Below are 20234 nucleotides of genomic sequence, written 5' to 3'. Positions count from 1 at the left end.
AACATACCATCTTTAAAATAATTAAATTTCAATATTTAGGCAACATCTGGTCAACATTCAACATGTTTTATTTATAAGATTTGTATCATTGATTTTAATTATTGTAAGCTGTCTTTGAGCTCTACGGGTGTTAGTTTATGGGAATAAGGAGTGGCATAATCAAAGTCAAAATGTCCCATTCTCCACCAAACACACCAGCCCCCTGAACCACACTGGCAAACATTTTCCTACCAACTTGTGTGCATCCATCATTATCATATAAGAGTAGCTAATTATTATTCTTCAAAAGCAATGGAATTGCTGACTAAAGCATTTGGCTGCTCAGACGTTCCTAGAGGAGAACATAGATATTAAATCAGATGCAACCTGAAATGCAGCTCCATATGTAAATTGGACAAAGATGGGTTACTCCACAAATTTCCATCGTGTGCAGCTTTGAGAGAGGAAGCCTCTCTTACGAACTGGAAACAAATCATTCTTTTTTGGCAGACCGCTTCTACATGGGCTGTCAGTAATAATTCTCTGGTTGGAGTTTGGATGAAACTGGCTTCACATTCAGGTTTAGTGATTTTATTAATGCTGAATACAAAAAGGCTGGGATACAGGCATTTGTATTCAGTGGTGCCTTTGTCTTTGCCGTTGCCTTTGGAGAAAAGCACTTCTGTTGGCACAAATCCTAGGCGAAAGACCTCTCCCTGAGACCCTGGAGCATCTGACAAAGTGAGGGATTTGCCAGAGCCCACAACGACTGACACACTGCATATCCCCACAAACTCACTGCTGCTGTGGATGGAGAAATCTGCCAGTTTTGCTGCTCCAAGGTTCTCGTTTTTCCAGTTCTCCACATATACGCAACAATTTACTTTTCTAAAAAATCCTCACAAAAATTTACCGGCATTTCATTGTGAATTTCTCTTGGTGGCTTCACGTGATGGCAGTGGGGCTGACTTGGGATCCAATAGGTCCCAAGCTGTCTCAACCCCTCCCCACCCCTGGAACACTCCATTTTGGGACATTTCACTGTCTGCCAGTAATAGAAAATCCACCAGCCACACTTCCACCCACCTGCCTATTCAGGCAGGAGGCGGCGACGCTCAACACCAATGAAGTGGTGCTGGTGTCAGTTTGCAGGTGGAGGCCAGAGGGGCTGGGCAGAGGAACACCTTGGCCAAATGCAGCATCACCACTGCCAGCCTGGTGCAAAGGGGATTTGGAATTCAACCTTAACCTAAAACCTTGAGCTTCATAAGCTCCAATTTAGAGAGGAAAGGCTCCTGCTGCTCTTAAATTTCTATCTGGCTGCTTTTGATATTCATAGATGTTTATGGATGATGAGTGTATTGTTGATTTTATTATTGTACTTTCATGGCTGCAGGTTTGTAGATTCTTCACAGCATTAAAGAACACAGCTAAGAACTGCTGGTATAAATAATGTGCAGGATGGAAAAGGACAGCAATACTTTCATATGGGCATATTGTGCCCTGAGCCTATTGCACATTGTTTCATCCCAGTTTTAACACAGCTGTTGTACTTCAGCCCAGAAGGCTGATCAATTGCCTCTCTCAAGTTTGATTCACTATAAGCCAGCCAACAAAAGGCTTTTAGGAGCATCTTGAGGTAAGGACATTAGGAGGACACCCAGCTCAGGACATCAGGAGCACATCTGCTACCTAGGTAGGAGCTTCCCTGTATCATGCATGAAGTCTGTGAGGCACAAGCAATTTCAGACTCAACTAAGTAAGAAAACCACCGGTCCTAGACTATATTTTGACAGTTGTATCTACCAAGGTCTATCATCTTGAATGAACTGTGAGCACAGCTGCAAATAAGTGATTGACATTCAATCTGCAGCCATGTGTGTGATAATAACATATGAACTTACACTCACCTCTTACATCACTGAATTTAATTCACAGTGGTCTAAATGTCCAGTCCTCTTGAACCAATTTCTGCTTGGTTCTTTGTCTTGCTTATATGTCTGAGTGTTGGTCTAGGACAGGCATAGGCAAACTCGGCCCTCCAGATGTTTTGGGACTACAACTTCCATCACCCCTAGCTAACAGGTCAGGGATGATGGGAGTTGTAGTCCCAAAACATCTGGAGGGCTGAGTTTGCCTATGCTTGGTCTAGGACAGTGGTTCTCAAAGGTTGTGGCACACCACACTGATGATGGCAAGTGTTTTCCAATGTATTTATTATCAATTTTAAAATGGTGTAGTGTGAGAAAATGTTTATTCTGAAAGTGTGGTCTAGGATCAGGGAGAAAACCAGTTTCAAATCCAACCCCCTATGAGGTTCACCTTGGGACCAAACTCACAAGGTTGGTTTGAAGATAAAATGGGGGGGGGGGGAGCCATGTATCCTATCTGAATTCCATGGAGAAAGTCTGGGATGACCACAAGAAGAGCCTGCTGGCCCATCTAGTCCAGCATCTTGTTCTCACAGAGGTCCATAGGAAGCCAGAAAGCAAGGCCTGAGCACTACATCCAATGGTTCTTAAGCTAAGGTTCAGCATTCCCTGGAACAAGCAGCTTCTAGCACCACAATGTTGTGGGTTTCTATGGGGAACATATGACTAGAATCGACTTACTGCATGAGGCCCAGGGGTCTCTGAATGTTTCTTGAAAATAAGCCCCCTCACCGCCACCACCCACCCCAAGTAATCAACTTTGAAACACTATTTCAGAAGCATTTTGATATGACATAGTAATAAAATAAAATCCTACAGGTTGCCCACAATAATTTTGGCACGCCAAACTAGCTCTTTAGATAGAAAGCTGAGGACTAAACTACATATTTATTCATTTATAATCATTTATAGATCACTAGTATAAAAGTGGTTTATCTTTTTTAAGAAATGAAATAATAAAGGTAAAATTCAAAAAATCTGAAGGGCCTATGAAGGGTCACATCTATTATTCCCTAAAGTCCCGCCTGAATAAAAGTCTTTCTAACACATGGCAAAAACAGCTAGCTGTTGGTGCAGGCTGCATATCAAAGGGGGCATTTCCCATCAACTAGATGCCTGCAGAGCACCCCCCTCCCCTGTGGATCATGGCCACTGTCTCTAACTTCCTTTAAAAACATAGACAACAAAAGAGAGTTATACAGTTAGCATCTCAACAAGAGTGGTTATTGGGCCAAAAAAGGAAAAGAAAAACTTGGCTGTACCAGTAGATAATCATATATGTGGATTTGGCCTGGTTGCCATGTCCCTTTGCTGACTGTGAGCCTTTTTGAGGATATCCATTATTGCTAACAACCAGCAATGTATAGTGATTTATTAGACTTAACATCAGAACAGAACGACACTAGGTGGTTTCCAAGAGCTTAATTTAATCTTCTTTTTCGTTCTGCATTCTGCATTTACATCAGGAAACAGGCAATGTCTTCCACAGGAGCTGGATGTGAGGAAAGTATTGCAAGAAAAGTGATTTTCTTATCGTTGTCGAATTACGATTTCTTTAAAAGATTCTGAAAATAGGCCAGGTGCTGTTCAAAAGTTAAATGCAGAAGAAGGTAGCTGCAGACTCACAATGTGAAAAAGCTTGAGACAAGAACAGAGAGGCCTTGAAAGGGTAAATGAAACTAAACAAAACAGAAACTGTAAGCAAGAGAGGGATCAAAGAAGTCAAACTGTAAGCTCTATCCATTCTTCAGTCCCAAAATTGCCTGCAAGCAATTTTTATCAGTATAATGCATTTTTGTACATAATTTTCATTAGCACATACTGTTAAGTTGTGGGCGAACATATCAGACGACACAGCGATTCTTCAAAAAAGCTCTTCTTTATTCTGAGGCCAGAACTGAACTGAGCAGAAAGGCTCAGTCAGCCTGCTTATATAGAGCTCCAGTACCTTGTTACTGTAACAACTTTCTAAAACTATCCAATCACTGAACGTCACTTTCGATCATTCATTTGCATACAAACTATCCAATCACTGAACATCACTTCATTTGCATAACTATCTACAGTATCCCCCCTGCTGGCCCAGGGTGAGACCTTCAGTACATAACACATACATTTTTCGCGCACTTAGTATATGCATTTATGTACACATTATTAGTTGGACAACTGCACTGCAAAAACTGGAAAAGTACAAATTTCGAAGAAAGACTGTGTTTCGGTTTTCATATTGTTTCAGAAAGTGTGAGTAAGTAACACATGACAAGGACTTACTGAGAATCCTATGTGTGCTGCCTTCCCACATAGGAAGAAAGAAGGAATATAAATACATAGTCAGAGCATAAGGTAAGAAAATAATGCATATCAAAGAAGGCAGAAACTTTTCAAGGCAATTACAGAATGCCCCAATGCCAATGCAAAGAACTTTTCTTTACATATACCGTATTTTTCGCCCTATAGGACGCACTTTTTCCCCTCCAAAAATGAAGGGGAACTCTGGGTGCGTCCTATGGGGCGAATGCAGGCTTTCACTGAAGCTTGGAGAGCGGATAGCAGCCTGCCGCCCGGCACGAGGAGTGCCCTGAAGCAGAGCGCCCCTCGCGCCGGGCAGACATCGGCCAGCCCCACAAGCTCGGGGGACAGCAGGGAGGCGCAGCGCCGCCATCCCACTGTTCCTCGACCTGGTTCGGTTTCCCCGACCTGGTTTTGGGGGGGAAATAAAGGGGGGGAATTCCTTTATCCCCCCCCAAAAAAAATAGGTGCATCCTATGGGACGGAGCGTCCTATGGGACGAAAAATACGGTAATTGTGATATATTTTAAACCTGTACATTTTTGCTTTTTGAGAAAATCTCCTGAACTCAAAAGAATCCAGTTCCACTTCAGTTACTTACCGACTCAAGAAGACTGTCAGGTTTATCGAGAGATGTGATCAGTACAGTGGAGGGGAGATTCAGAATGAGAAGCAGAATATGAATACAGTTGGGTAAGCAGCATCTCACTATGAAGAACACAGGGAAAGAAGCAGCTGCAGTTAATCTTTGATGGAAGAAACTGATCTCTGGAATTGCTCAAACATACTAATAATGTTGCTAATTACCAGCTTAGATATATAAAGGGATGTTTGCAATAATGCTCTCCCTCTCATTAGTCTAACTCAAGGCAGACCTTTTCAATCTCCTCACTGCCCTTTGAGCCATAATTTCTCTCCTTTGATATAATGATCATATTCAAATGTGTATTAAATTCCAGGCATTTAAACGATGTGTTTGTTGTACTTTGACTTCACAATTCAGACTCCACTAAACAGGTTTCTTTACCTGCCTATATTTCATTAAATAACGCTTGCCCTAAACTTCAATCTTGACATACAAAAATTCTTCTTCTCTCTCTCTCTCTATATATATATATTACTAACAAAATCAGCTATGAATTCTAGGATGCATTCCATATTGTATGTTAAATGCATTTAAAAAATAAAACTTTTAAATGTCCTGTGATTCTGTGATCAGGATGCTATAGTTTGAAGACAATAATAAATTATGGATTTCAGAGTGGAGATTTTCTTTATTCAATCTGGCACATCAATACAGGAACAGAACATTCTTTAAATCTTACATAACCGGGGGGGGGGGGTAATAAATACAAGCTGCTTTTGCTGTAATGAACCTGTCATTACCTTTGCTTTTCAGACAGTTACAGCAGTTACAAATCTGAATTTGTCACAGGCTGTGTTAACTGTATAGATGCAATCCATCAAATGACATGTACATCTCCCTTGAATAATGTGATATTCCTTATTATGAGGCAGCTGTTTTTTTACAACTCCGTTTCTCCAAAACAACACATTACTGGATATAAAAGGATTATGGATCACATCCTGATCATGCCATTTTGTCATTTGTAGGATTCCACCCTATTGCAGTGTTGTTGCTTGCATGCAACAACAACCAACCAACAACAAACCATGCCTTGGGATGGTTTTGTCTCTATTTTACCAAGCCAAGAAAAAAAGACAAACATAGATAGGGCATTCCTTCTGATATCTGGGAGATGCAAAACATGGTCACCCTTGTTTTGGGAAAGGAAACAATTAGTTCAGTTTAGCTGGCATTTTAATGAGACAATAACCCTTACTTGCACTTCCCAAACCAGTATGTGAATTGAACACAATTATCATTCAAAATTCACACTTCCCTACAGATCTGGAACAAAAAAATAAAGTGTACAAAAAATAAAATATAATCTAGCATGCACCAAAATGCATATGTCTGTAAACGTAACCCAAAACCAGATTCAGGAGAACCTGTTTGCAAAAATGTGCATAGTAGGCAAAATTACACACTATACAGTGGTACCTCAGGTTAAGTACTTAATTCGTTCCGGAGCTCTGTTCTTAACCTGAAACTGTTCTTAACCTGAAGCACCACTTTAGCTAATGGGGCTTCCTGCTGCCGCTGCGCTACCAGAGCACGATTTCTGTTCTTATTCTGAAGCAAAGTTCTTAACCTGAAGCACTATTTCTGGGTTAGTGGAGTCTGTAACCTGAAGCGTATGTAACCTGAAGCGTATGTAACCCGAGGGACCACTGTATAAAAAGGTAAAGGTACCCCTGCCCGTATGGGCCAGTCTTGACAGACTCTAGGGTTGTGCGCCCATCTCACTCAAGAGGCCGGGGGCCAGCGCTGTCCACAGACACTTCCGGGTCACGTGGCCAGTGTGACAAAGCTGCATCTGGCGAGCCAGCGCAGCACACGGAACGCCGTTTACCTTCCCGCTGGTAAGCGGTCCCTATTTATCTACTCGCACCCGGGGGTGCTTTCGAACTGCTAGGTTGGCAGGCGCTGGGACCGAGCAACGGGAGCGCACCCCGCCGCGGGGATTCGAACCGCCGACCTTTCGATCAGCAAGCCCTAGGCGCTGAGGCTTTTACCCACAGTGCCACCCGCGTCCCCTTACCACTGTATATTTATATATTAATAAATGTGCATGGAAATGCCTATGAATTTCCAAGCATAAAAAACTGAGATGGAAATGGGATTAACTAAGACTGGGAAAATTAGAAATTGAAAAGAACCAAACTTGATATATTCATCCAGCTCTACCCTTGTTATCATCCAGCGTTGGTGGAGAAGTGCCAGCAGAGCCAAATAATTCTAATTATTTCTGCATCCTCCGCCCTGCTGAGTTCTATGGTGGCAACACTGAGACAAATCAGGGAGACGAATGCAGCTTAGAAAAGTTTATAAGCAGAAACACAGAATGAGGGCAGAGTGTGGTTGGTGGGACAGTGCCCCACTCACCCCAGTGGATGAGTCTCCACAACTGCCATGGATGGGCAGAGGTGCTTGTGGGACCTGACCATAGTGCATCTTGACTTGGGGGATGCAATTTGATTCCCTGCCTCAGGTAGCAGAAAGTCTTGGGCCAGCCTTGCTCATAAACATCTGTAGAGTAGTGAGCAAAGACTGCTAAAGTAAACCAAGCTTTTTGGGGCGAGGGGGGATGATGCCCTAAGATACCCTTGTTTTCTAAGGGACCGTCTACCTTGCATCCACAGTTTGCACATTCCTGGTTCTACAGCAGCCCCTGATAGTTACCATGGCAACCTCCACACTGCCATCCTTAATCTCTCTTTGGTACTAAGAACAGCTTCAGAATTATATCGACATGTTGTAGCTCAATCCTGAGACTCTGGGGAACTTGGAGTGAGGAGAGGGGAGCAATTTAATCATTATATCCAGGGCAGTTGTTGTTTTGAGGAGTGATAGGTACTATTGTTCCCTTGTCAGTAGGGAAGTGTTCCAGGCGAAGTTCTTTTTCAGGCAGAGATAAAAACATTTGTATTGTTGTTGTTAGGAACATAGCGCTTAAAGTGGAAACACTGAGAAGTGATTCTCCCCAAAGCAGTGGCCAAGAGCCCTGTGGGCTCCAATGAGGAATATGGTGGGGGCAAAGTGTGAGAGCCCCCTCCCTTTGCATCATAGTCCCAATCCAGATCAGAAGGTTCCCTCTGTTGGTGTCTATTTGTCATACTCAGAGTAGGCACATTGAAATTAGAGGTGTGAGCGTTTGGGGGGGGGGTGAGGTTTAGAGGGCAAGACTAGTTTTGATGGGCTTAAGTTATAGGAGGTCTCTGCATTTCCATATCATATGTGGTGGGAATGTAAGGTTATTAAAAGCTTCTGGGAAATGATCTATAATGAATTGAAGAAAAAGTTTAAAATAATTTTTGTTTAAAAAACCAGAAGCTTTTTTACTAGGACTGATAGGAACTGAACTCCCCAAAGAACAGAAGAAAATATTTATGTATGCTACAACAGCTGCCCGAATATTGTTAGCCGAAAGATGGAAGGAAGAAAAGATACAGACGAAAGAAGAATGGCAAATCAAGCTACTGGCCTATGCAGAAATGGCAAAATTATCAGCAAAACTCAGAGACTATGACAATGAGAAGTTTGAAAAAGAGTGGGAATCGTTTATTGTTTATGCAAAAATACTGTAAACAGGTTGATACATTGGCAGGGTTTTAACTAGCAGAACTTGCAACTAGCAGAAAATTAGATAAAATGAAGGGAAATGATAATTGAAAAAGTTTAAGAATGGCTGTGCAGAAGAACTTGGTTAATATAAGGAACCAGAAGAGAGTATGGAGGGAAGTCCAGAGATTTAAAGAATCTCAAAGAGAAGGTTTGTGAAAAGGCATTTGTATAAATTTAGATCTGGTAGAAATGTGAGCTAATTACTGCTTTTATTTGTGAAAATGTAACTGTGAAAAACTAATAAAAATTTATTTACAAAAAAACAACAACACCGGGGAGTCCATGGTACTTAGCTAATTGGGAACCATTAACTTCTATGGGGTAGGTGTGTTCCCCTTTGCTCTAGTTCTTCAAGCAGAGTCTGGACAGTCAACTGTTGGAACAGGTTTTTAGGAAGTAAACAGCAATTGCAGTTGACTATGCAACAGATTAATGTTCTGCATTTATAGTTTCAGTTTCAGTCTCTTTTTTAGTTGCTTATGATTCATTTACAAATAGCAGCAGCAGCATTCCAGATGGCCTCCACGCTACATATTTTCCAGAAATAGACAATTGCAAAAACTACAAGAACTACCCTAGTAAAGCCATCAGAGTAAGCTTTTGGGACATCTGGAACAGAATTTAAAATGAATTTAAATCGTCCCAGCCAATTAAAACCCAAAAAAACTAGTTCTGCAGGTATTCCCACACACCTAAAGCCAGAAACAATAACAGAAATCTAGTGTTCAGAAGTTGATGGGAAAGATTAAGGCAAATGCAGAATCAGTAACAGAATTAGTCCATTTGCCTTGGGTGATTTATGGGTCATAGTCAGTTTGAAAGCCAGCATTCTTGTGAACTGGCATGGGTTAACAAAAAGAAGAGGGGGGGGGACACTGCCAGGAAAATATTGATCAACTGTCCACATGATATTTGAGGAGATCACATCTTTAATTAGACTGGATTATGAGTCTTACCCTTTGGCAGAGCAGAGGCTCTTATCATGCTATGATTTATCTTGTCAGTCCTTGGAAGATATGATACGAAGGCACCAAGTACAGAGAGTAATAAGGAACTGCAGTCCAAACAGGTATCATTTCATTTCCTTAGAATTCTATGGCCCATAAGTCATCTGGGGCAAATAGACTAAATCCCATTTAATGGTTCTCTATTATTATTTCAGACATAGGAAGCTGCCTTATACCGAGTCGGACCTTCAGTTGATCTAGCTAACTATCATCTGCACCACACCAGCCTGTGGCCTTCCAAATGGTGCTGGACTGCAGTTCCTGTGACTTTATTAATTAATGGTCCCTAAAAAGTAAATGCCACTGACTGTTGCCCAATGCCAGCTGGTGGTGTCATAGAAATTACATAAAGTAAAATAAAATTAAAAGTTGAAATGTGTGTGAGGAAAGCTGAGCAAGTGACGGTTGCAATGTGAAGGTTGCGCTTGCAAGAAAACAATGAGAGAAGGATGGAATGACAAGAACACGGGAGCTGCTGCAATTACTGTTAAGGACAAAGGAAAGAGGGAAAGAGATGAAGGTTGCTCTGCCTTGAGCAAGGAAGCACTGCCATATATGGGTCAGGGCAAACGTCAGTCTGCAGAAAACCCGATTGATGTTTGTTCCAATTCAGAGGTAAACAGCAGGTTTTCCCAGGGGGAAGCCACAGGACAAGCAGAAGTGTGGATGAGCCATTCAATGGACCAAGGGTCTGACTCATTAGAAAGCAGCTTACTGTGTTCAAAACTGTATATTTGGAGCTGCAGCACAACAACAACAACAACAACAACAACAACAACAACAACAACAACAACAACAACTTTTTATTATTTATACCCCACTCATCCGGCTGGGTTTCCCCAGCTACTCTGGGCGGCTTCCAACAAAAGATTAAAAATACATTAAAACATCAGTCATTAAAAACTTCCCTAAACGGGGCTGCCTTTAGATGTCTTCTAAAAGTCAGATAGTTGTTTATTTCTTTGACATCTGATTGGAGGGCATTCCACAGGGCGGGCACCACTGCCGAGAAGGCCCTCTGCCTGGTTCCCTGTAACTTTGTTTCTCGCAGTGAGGGAACTGCTAGAAGGCCCTCGGCGCTGGACCTCAGTGTCCGGGCAGAATGATGGGGGTGGAGATGCTATCATGGGATGCTATCATGGTTTCCTTGGTCTTTGAAGACACAACCGTTGGCTGAAGTAGCACACCTCAGCAATACCTTTTCTACCCAACAGCCACACCATGTGCGATCACAGATTCACTGCAATGGACTTCCACTAGACCAGAAGGCACGTTGGCACATGCTAACCAGCCCCAGAAAAGACCACTGCAGCAGCTGAGAGGAAATATTGGTCCTAGCTTACTTGCTCCTGTCCTGCAGCAGCTATAGCTGATTATCCCAAGTTGACTAGCTAATTGCACCTCTGCAATAAACCAGTGTCCTAGAGAAGAGCATCAAGGTCTTCTATTCTTCCCTCAGACCCTGTTCATAATAGTAGCATAGCATTAAACGAAAGCAAAGGAGAGAACAGTTAAAAATCAATAAGTGAGGAGAGAAAAAGAATGCACTGTGAACTCTCCAGGATTAGAGAATTAAATGGTGGAATTCCTGAAAGAATGACATCCTAGAGGCCAATTTTTATAAGAGCTTGGACACTTAAGTGAATAACGAGAATATCCAGAAAGACTTAATAAACAACTATCCTCTACTGTCTTGGCACTTACTTCTTGTTATTTTTTTCATATGCATCTTATTTATTGCTTGTCACTACTGCTGCATACCAAAGCAGCTCCTGCACATAATTCTCCACTCCAATTTATCATCCTTGGCCGCAGTATTGCTTTGTGGCAACTGCACCAGCTAACGTCTTAGTTTCTGGGCCTAATTTAACACACTTTTTGAATCATTAAGCCCCTCCTGGCTTTATTTCTCTTTGCACACACAATTCGGTTTGAAAACAACAACCATGTCTTCTCTTAGGTATGTAGAACTGGTGTCTGAAAAGTGAGGTTATCTGTCTCCAATAATCTAATATGTTCAAAAATGCTCCTCTGCAAGCTGCTTCATCACTCTCATTCCTTATATTTATTTATTTAGGCAGTTTGTATGCCATTTAAATACTGTCGTTTCTTAGCAGTGTATGGGACACTCAGTACAATGAAACTGAAAATGAGTTAAAGCTATAAAATCAGAAATCAAAAACTTTCTGGAGTCAAGAAAAAGTATTTGGTAGGCACCAGAAGATCAACTCTATGCAAGAGGTGGTTTGATGCAGGCAAAGCTTGATCTGGTCAGAAGCCCCACATTCCACGTTTAAAATGCATTCATCTTCCAGCTCTATTCTCTGTAAAGTGTAATGTTTTGTAAGGAAAGAACACCAAAGCTCATCTTCTAAACCAGTGGCCCTCCAGGTGTTGTCTGAGGACTATTCCTGCCTCCGGGTCTGGTCCTGACCGGATGGATACTAGAATCAGCAAGGGATACCCGCATGACCTGAAGGTGCTGCTGTGCAATGCCAGGTCAATGATTCATAAGACCACTGCCATCCATGACTTGATCATGGATGGAGGACTTGACCTGGCATGTGTAACAGAGACTTGGTTGGATGAAGCAGATGGGCCTGTCCTTGCCGCTGCTTGTCCACCAGGTTTCTCTTACGCACAGCAACCCAGGTCATGTGGGCGGGGAGGGGGGGTTGCAGTGATTTTTAGGAAGTCATTAGTTTGCACCAGGCGTCCTATTGGGAAGACCCAGTTTTCCGAGTGCATGTTCTGGAAGTTGGGCAATAGGGGCAGTACAGGATTCCTTTTGGTGTACCGACCTCCCCGCTGCACCAAGGATTCCCTGCCCCAGCTGCTTCAGGTCGTGGCGGATGTTCTCCTGGAGACACCTAGCTTGGTCGTCCTAGGGGATTTTAACATCCATGCCGACACGACCTTACAAGGGGCCGCTCGGGACTTCGTGGAAAGCATGGCCTCCATGGGGCTGTCCCTGAATAAGTCTGGTCCAACCCATAGCTGTGGACATGCCTTGGACCTGGTGTTTACCTCTATGGATGTTGGTGATCTGACACTAAGTAAAAGCGAAACGAAAGAAGTGCCATGGTCAGATCACTTCCTGGTGCAACTGGACTTCTCTGCGACCCATCCCCTCTGCAGGGAGGTGGGACCAATTCGGATGGTCCGCCCCCGCCACTTAATGGATCCAAATGGTTTCCAGAGAGTGGTAGGGGATGCTTTATCCCATGTTGATGGCCTTTCAGCTGATTCCCTGGTGGCCCGCTGGAATGTGGAGTTAACCAGGGCTATTGACTGTTTGGCTCCGAAGCGCCCTCTCCGATTGCATGGAGCCCAGACAGCCCCGTGGTTTTCCACGGATCTGAGGGCAATGAAACAATCGTTGAGACGGCTAGAGCGCCGGTGGCGGATGCTTCCCTCCGTGAGGGAGCCTTCCCAGACCCGCTGAAAGAGGCGGTTATTAAACCGCTTCTTAAAAAACCATCTTTAGATGCGGCCACGATGGCCAACTATCGCCCAGTCTCAAATCTTCCATTCTTGGGCAAGGTGATTGAGCGAGCGGTTGCCGAACAACTCCAGGCACGCCTGGAAGAAGCGGACCATTTGGATCCCTTCCAGTCGGGATTCAGGCCTCATCATGGGACTGAAACTGCCTTGGTCGCACTGGTTGATGATCTCCGGCGGGCTAGGGACAAAGGTGAGAGCTGTTTCCTAGTTCTGCTGGATCTCTCAGCGGCGTTTGATACCATCGACCATAACATCCTTCTGGACCGTCTTGAGGGGCTGGGGGCTGGGGGCACTGTCATACAGTGGTTCCGCTCCTTCCTCCTGGGCCGTGTTCAGAAAGTGGTGGGGGGGGATGAGTGTTCAGACCCCTGGGCTCTCACTTGTGGGGTGCCTCAGGGTTCTGTCCTCTCCCCCATGCTTTTCAACATTTACATGCAGCTGCTGGGAGAGATCATCAGGAGGTTTGGGCTGGGTGTTCATCAGTATGCGGATGATACCCAGCTCTACCTCTCTTTTAAATCAGAACCAGTGAGGGCGGTGAAGGTCCTGTGTGAGTGTCTGGAGGCGGTTGGAGGATGGATGGCGGCTAACAGATTGAGGTTGAATCCTGACAAGACAGAAGTACTGTTTTTGGGGGACAGGAGGCGGGCAGGTGTGGAGGATTCCCTGGTCCTGAATGGGGTAACTGTGCCCCTGAAGGACCAGGTGCGCAGCCTGGGAGTCATTTTGGACTCACAGCTGTCCATGGAGGCACAGGTCAAATCTGTGTCCAGGGCAGCTGTTTACCAGCTCCATCTGGTACGTAGGCTGAGACCCTATCTGCCTGCGGACTGTCTCGCCAGAGTGGTGCATGCTCTGGTTATCTCCCGCTTGGACTACTGCAATGCGTTCTACGTGGGGCTACCTTTGAAGGTGACTCGGAAACTACAACTAATCCAGAATGCAGCAGCTAGACTGGTGGCTGGGGGCGGCCGCCGAGACCATATAACACCGGTCTTGAAAGACCTACATTGGCTCCCAGTACGTTTCCGAGCACAATTCAAAGTGTTGGTGCTGACCTTTAAAGCCCTAAACGGCCTCGGTCCAGTATACCTGAAGGAGCGTCTCCACCCCCATCATTCTGCCCGGACGCTGAGGTCCAGCGCCGAGGGCCTTCTGGCGGTTCCCTCATTGCGAGAAGCAAAGCTACAGGGAACCAGGCAGAGGGCCTTCTCGGTAGTGGCGCCCGCCCTGTGGAACGCCCTTCCAGCAGATGTCAAAGAGATAAACAACTACCTGACATTCAGAAGACATCTTAAGGCAGCCCTGTTCAGGGAAGTTTTTAACGTGTGATATTTTACTGTATTTTTGGTTTTTATGGAAGCCGCCCAGAGTGGCTGGGGAGGCCCAGCCAGATGGGCGGGGTATAAATAATAAATTATTATTATATTATTTAATTATTATAGATTCCAACTCCCATTGTTCTTGACTATTGGCCATGTTGGCTGGGGTTGATGGGAGCTGAAATCCAACAGCCTCTGACCATGCTGCCTACCCCTCTCCTCAGATGGGAAAATCTGTTTTCTTAGCCCAGGCCACTGGCCAACCAAAACCCTATGGGTGGTGAGTTCCCTCTCAGGCTGTGACCTGACACATGCATGCAAGGTCACCTGTGGACATACCAAGCGCTTCATTTTCACCCAGCAGCCTTGCTAGAGAAGTCAGGCAAATACATGTCATCAGAGAATCAAAGATTCATTTTGTCCCTGCTGGAATGGAATGCAGCATTCTTTTCAAACATCCATCATCAGGAAACTCTTCTGGCGTTCTTTAGCCATTTCTGCAGCCAGATTTGTTATTCAGTAGCTGTCTGATCCCACCCAGTATGAGAGCCAGACACTTACTGAGTTCACGGTTCAGAAGGAAAAACACAAGCTCAGCTCTCTGGCATTGTTTGAAATGAATGCAACTTCCCAAGGGAACCGGAATGTGTGCTTGAAAGTCTATCTGTTTTTATTTAAAAGAAGAAGAGGAAGAAGAGCCTAAACATGGCTTCTTTGCTATTTTTGATTCATTCTTGAGAACTATTAATGCATGTTATATTTCCACTCGGAGTATCTGGCCCTGTCACCCCTGGGCTGGAATTGGAAACTGGTCCCAATATTGATTCTCCCAAAGAGGAAGAAGAACCAGTAACTGATGGCGTATGTATAAAATCTCTCCATATATGTTCCAGAGTTAAGAGACATAATCTGGAGAAAATATAACATGTCTAATCCATGTTGAGATCAGTGTTTAACTGTGCCATTAAGACCTGGTTCAGTTATCATGGAGGCTAATCGCTAAACCATGAATGGTGATAAGCAGCAACCCACAATTATACATATTCCTAATGTTTTTGGGGGGCTCCCTGGAATATGTTGTAAGTCTTATCCTCCTTTAACTTCCATTCAGTGATTTTGCCTAAAGAGGAACCTGTAAATTTGCTTTGTATAGGCCAGCATTTCAGTGGCAACTCCAGAATGATACTCAAGTTTGTGATTGCTTCATCTCTCAGCTTGCCAGCTCAGGTTTACAATGTCAGCACAAGAACTGCCTTGCCTGCAGTCAGATTGGCCCAAAAGTAGGTCAGGGTATGACAAGCTGTTTTCTGAGTAGCCTACTGTTTCTCCCTCTGCTCTTCCAAATTTCTCCCGTTTGAAAATGAACGTGGCCTAGATCAATCATTTCAAAGAACAGGCACCATGCACACAAACAAACAAACCCAATTTGGTAATCAAATGGATTTGGATATATTTAAATAAACATACTGCAAACGTAGGTAGTCTCTTGCATAAAAGAAATAATAATAATAATAATAATAATAATAATAATAATAATAATAATAATTTATTTATACCCCGCCCATCTGGCTGGGTTTCCCCAGCTACTCTGGGTGGTTTCCAACAAAATATTAAAATACTATAATCTGTCAAACATTAAAAGCTTCCCTAAACAGGGCTGCCTTCAGATGTCTTCTAAAAGTCTGGTAATCTTCCAAGCATAATGGCACACACTCCTTGTTTTTCATTCCCTAGAATTGGGTAGCCAACATGGTGCCCTCCAGATGTTGTAGGGTGCAACCCTCATCGGCCCCAGTCCGCACTGCCAGGGGTGAAGGAATCTGTAGTCCTAAATATCTGCAGGGCACCACCATGGCTACCCCTGCTCTAGAACAACATTTCTCGCACAGTGGGCCATTCCCATAAGTGGACCTCTGCACTGCATCCCAGCTGCTGGCTATGTAGTACATCCCTTTGTTACTCCAAAACTAGTAATGGGACAGAGGGGAAGAGGATAAAATGAGGAGGAAGCAGGGGTGCTTCCAGACAACCTGTTCATTGAAGACTTGACTGGTTTTTTAAGGGTCCTGAGAGTGGTTAGGAGAACCCTATTCCCATCACAGCGCTACAGTTCTAATAACAATCATTCCCAAGTAAACTCTGGGAATTGTTGCCTCCCAACAAGTCCCTCAGCTTCCCCCACACCTTATAATGCAGTAGCCATCAAAATCTCTGTGTGGAAAGTAGTATCACAGTGACAGGTTTTTGTCTATTCCACAATTCCACATGAGTGAAGGGAAAGTGGTACTTAATCCGAATTCATAATTTTTGGGGGGTGGGGAGACATGGTTTATTTATATGTTTTATATACCACCTGATATAACAAAGTCTCCAAGTTGTTCATACCAAATTTCAATAAACAAAAACACAAGGGGGAAAAGTTATCTCAAAATGCTATACTGAATTTGTGTTTCAGAAATACTGGAAACACAAAAAACAAGAGGATCAGCTTTCATTCTCTGCCACCAGTCTCAACAGTTTCTAATGCTTACGAGTTTATTCAACTATGTTATTGTGCTTGCTGAAGGATTAGCAAGTGGATTTCCCCCCCTCCCTCCCACTGTGCACTATGTGCCTCTGGGCTGGGGAACCCTTGCAACACATTTAGGGGAGGAGGGGCGGTCATTCCATTACACAAGGAGAAACAGAATGATCTGCTTAGCGCTATGTTGAACACAACCCTATGGCTGCAAAACAGACTCAAATGAGTTTAAATGTAGAGCTGCCATTGAATTACGGGATGCACTGGAACCCGAAAGAACCATTTTGGACTGGTCCTTCCAAATTCCATATCCGATCTGAAATACATCTGGTTTGGGCCCCGAGGTAATTCTAAGCTATTTTGCATAAATATACAGTGGTACCTCGGGTTAAGTGCTTAATTCGTTCTGGAGGTCCATTCTTAACCTGAAACTGTTGTTAACCTGGAGCACCACTTTAGCTAATGGGGCCTCCTGCTGCTGCCGTGCCGTCGGAGCACAATTTCTGTTCTCATCCTGAAGCAAAGTTCTTAACCCGAGGTACTATTTCTGGGTTAGCGGAGTCTGTAACCTGAAGCGTATGTAACCCAAGGTACCACTGTAACTTCATTAAAATGATGCTTGGATATGGGAGCTTTATAAGTTACTGCCAAAATTTCCCATTCTTTAACACCCTGGACTTATCTGTTATTGCTTGCAACAACCATCAAGCCATCTTCCCAGCAAGACATTGGGGACTTGTTGCAAGCACTTTGAACAGTGTAAAATTACTTTCTGCAATATGTTTATTTAAATACCTAGTTGTTCATGACCTCCTACGGAAGTTGCTTTCTGTTCACTCCCATCTGTGTACAATGTTTTTGAAAAGACATTTCCTTTTATTATTTGTTTAGGATCTTAAACAGAAACCAAAGCAAAACAGAAGAACAAAAAAATCTGATGGGGAGAGATGTATTTTTCTTCGGTATCAAAGAGCCATCTGGTAATTCGCAAAATGCAAACAGAGTTACTAGATGTGTGTGAACCCCTGGAGTGAAGGCAGGAACAAGCAAGAATTGTCTTACATCAAGGATTTTATTTTTGTTTGTTTGTTTGTTCTGGAATGCATAATTTTTATGATAGCTTTTTAAAAATCTTTGATCTTTTTCCCTGTGCTCTTTCACATCAGTGATTTACGTTAAACCTAACTGTTTTGTCGCAAGAACAGCAAAAAATAAATGCAAAATCTGGCTCATATATCATTTGCTATGTCCTTTGAAATCCTTCAGTTAACCCTTGTGTGTTCAGAATGTATATGCAAAGAAGTGGTGGGCACAACAAATCATGTTTAGTGGACATGTAAAAGGATGAGGGATTTTTGGGAGGTAATCTATAACGAATTTAAAAATATGTTTTAAAATCTCATTCCCAAAAAAGCCCAAAGCATTCCTCTTAGGGATCATTGGGAATGAAATTCCAAGAGACTTTATGAAAGTATTTATGTATACCACCACGGCAGCAAGTCTTGACTGTCCAGAATTGGAAAATGGAGACCTTACCGACAAAGAAAGACTGGTTGGTCAAATTAATGGAGTATGTGGAACTGGACAAGCTGACAGGTCAGATAAGAGATCAAGCAATAAAAAAATTGAAAAATGATTGGAATATATTCAAACAATATTTGAAAGACCATTAGGAAGAATTAAAAATTTGGATTGGTTTAGAATAACTCCAGAAAGAAAGAAAGAAAGAAAGAAAGAAAGAAAGAAAGAAAGAATATAACAAAAAATATATAAAGGAACTAGGCTACTAAATAAATGGCTGTGTTAGGAGGGGCAGTCAATTAAGTAAAACTGAGGACCCAAGTAAGAAGGGGAAGGAAGTAAAATACAAATGGATCACAAATTAATCAAATAAACAAATATGTATTTTTGTGGGTTTTTCTTTTATTGGGTTTTAAAAATATATGTTTAATTACAGGAAAATTAAGTTGTTACAATGTGATATGATGAATGTATGTCTAAAGAAACCAGAAACCAATAAAAATGAACGGGGGAGGGGGACATTTCCCCTAACACAATACATTGTTTATATGCTACTTTCATTAACGTATGCATCTTTATGCACACTTTCCCCTGATATACACATTTTATAACATAAACATTTTTGTACATATTTTGTGTCTGGAGAACAGCGCCGCAAAGAGAAACAGGAATTTCAAAGGCTAGCTACGTTTCAGTTTGTGTCCTGTTCCCGGAAGTGTACCTTAAGTATGCACACAGACTCCTCGCTTCCCTACAGCCTGAACATGAAGATTCCATCATGGCTGGCAAATAGCCCTTGACAGACATATCTGTTCTCATACAAAGTGTTCAAATGCATCCTTGAGGATGAAAGGCAGCACACATGAGCTTAAAATATGAAAACTCTGTTTTCTTTGAATGCTTCTCTCTCTCTCTCCTTTCTCACTTTTTTAAAAAAAAATACTCCTGTCACAGCCGTGACTGGCTTATTACTTAGTAAATCGTCCAGGATTCTTTCCGGCTCACTTTGAGTTATATGTTTATCTCACTGAGCACCTGCCAAGAGTTATGTTTATGGCATAGGTTGCACTGATTGTAGAGTTTCCGAAAGCAATAAAACATCGAAGGTGGTTTATTTATTCTCACAAATTACAACCAGTCATATTAATAGGGCAATATAATTTTGTCATCATGCATCCCATTCATTTCCTATTTCATATTAGACAGGAAGAGAAGTAAACATTTTTCGAAGGCTACTTGCTATATATAAAAAAAGGAAAGGAACACAACTATCCAATGAAAGGGTAAGCCTAGGACTCATTCATGTGATGCAGAGCTAGATTTGTGAGTGTAAGGCTGTTCTTTATTTCCTGCCTTGTTTCAATATTAACCTATGCAACATCTTTCCAGGAATCCTGTGAACTATCTGGGTTATACCTTGACTTCAGTAGGTATGCATTCTTCTCCTGTGATGAAGAGGCTTCAATTTATTTATATTCATGGCATTAAAGAAAAATCGGGTGTGATTTACGGCACAGTTGAAAACAGGTTTCATATGAGACCAGCCCTGGAGTGGAAGGGGACCTCAGGAAAGTGACCCTCAGGGGCCCCTCCTTCATCAAAACACTAAGCAGGGATGATTTGCCTGTCAGCAATGTCAGACAACTGAGAACCACCATTTTAAATTTCCCATAATGCTTCAGAGCAATGCAAAATTGGTCATGCCAAAACATAGTAGGGAATTAAAAATAGTGGTAGGGATATTCACAGCTGTGGGAAAACTTTTGAACTGGGGTGGGGAACTGTTGTCAGACAGCAAGCTGGATGCCTGGGTCTCTGAACCCCTGCAGCTCATTTTGACCAGTGGACTAATCAGAACTGTGGGAATCTTCAGGGACACAGGAGAGGCTATATTGTTTAATAATATCCTTC

The 20234-nt window shown here is 42.8% G+C and overlaps 1 long non-coding RNA gene across 1 annotated transcript; it reads left to right on the top strand.

The window, feature by feature from the left end:
- The first annotated feature begins 9615 nt into the window (after nucleotides 1-9615).
- LOC128420400 (uncharacterized) lies at nucleotides 9616-11148 on the top strand. The gene is made up of 2 exons (XR_008332015.1): nucleotides 9616-9737; nucleotides 10670-11148. It is a non-coding gene; the product is annotated as an uncharacterized LOC128420400 (long non-coding RNA).
- The last annotated feature ends 9086 nt before the right edge of the window (nucleotides 11149-20234 follow it).

Source organism: Podarcis raffonei, chromosome 8 (assembly GCF_027172205.1).
Source record: "Podarcis raffonei isolate rPodRaf1 chromosome 8, rPodRaf1.pri, whole genome shotgun sequence".
NCBI lineage: Eukaryota > Metazoa > Chordata > Lepidosauria > Squamata > Lacertidae > Podarcis > Podarcis raffonei.
This window is presented reverse-complemented; position numbering and strand designations above follow the sequence as displayed.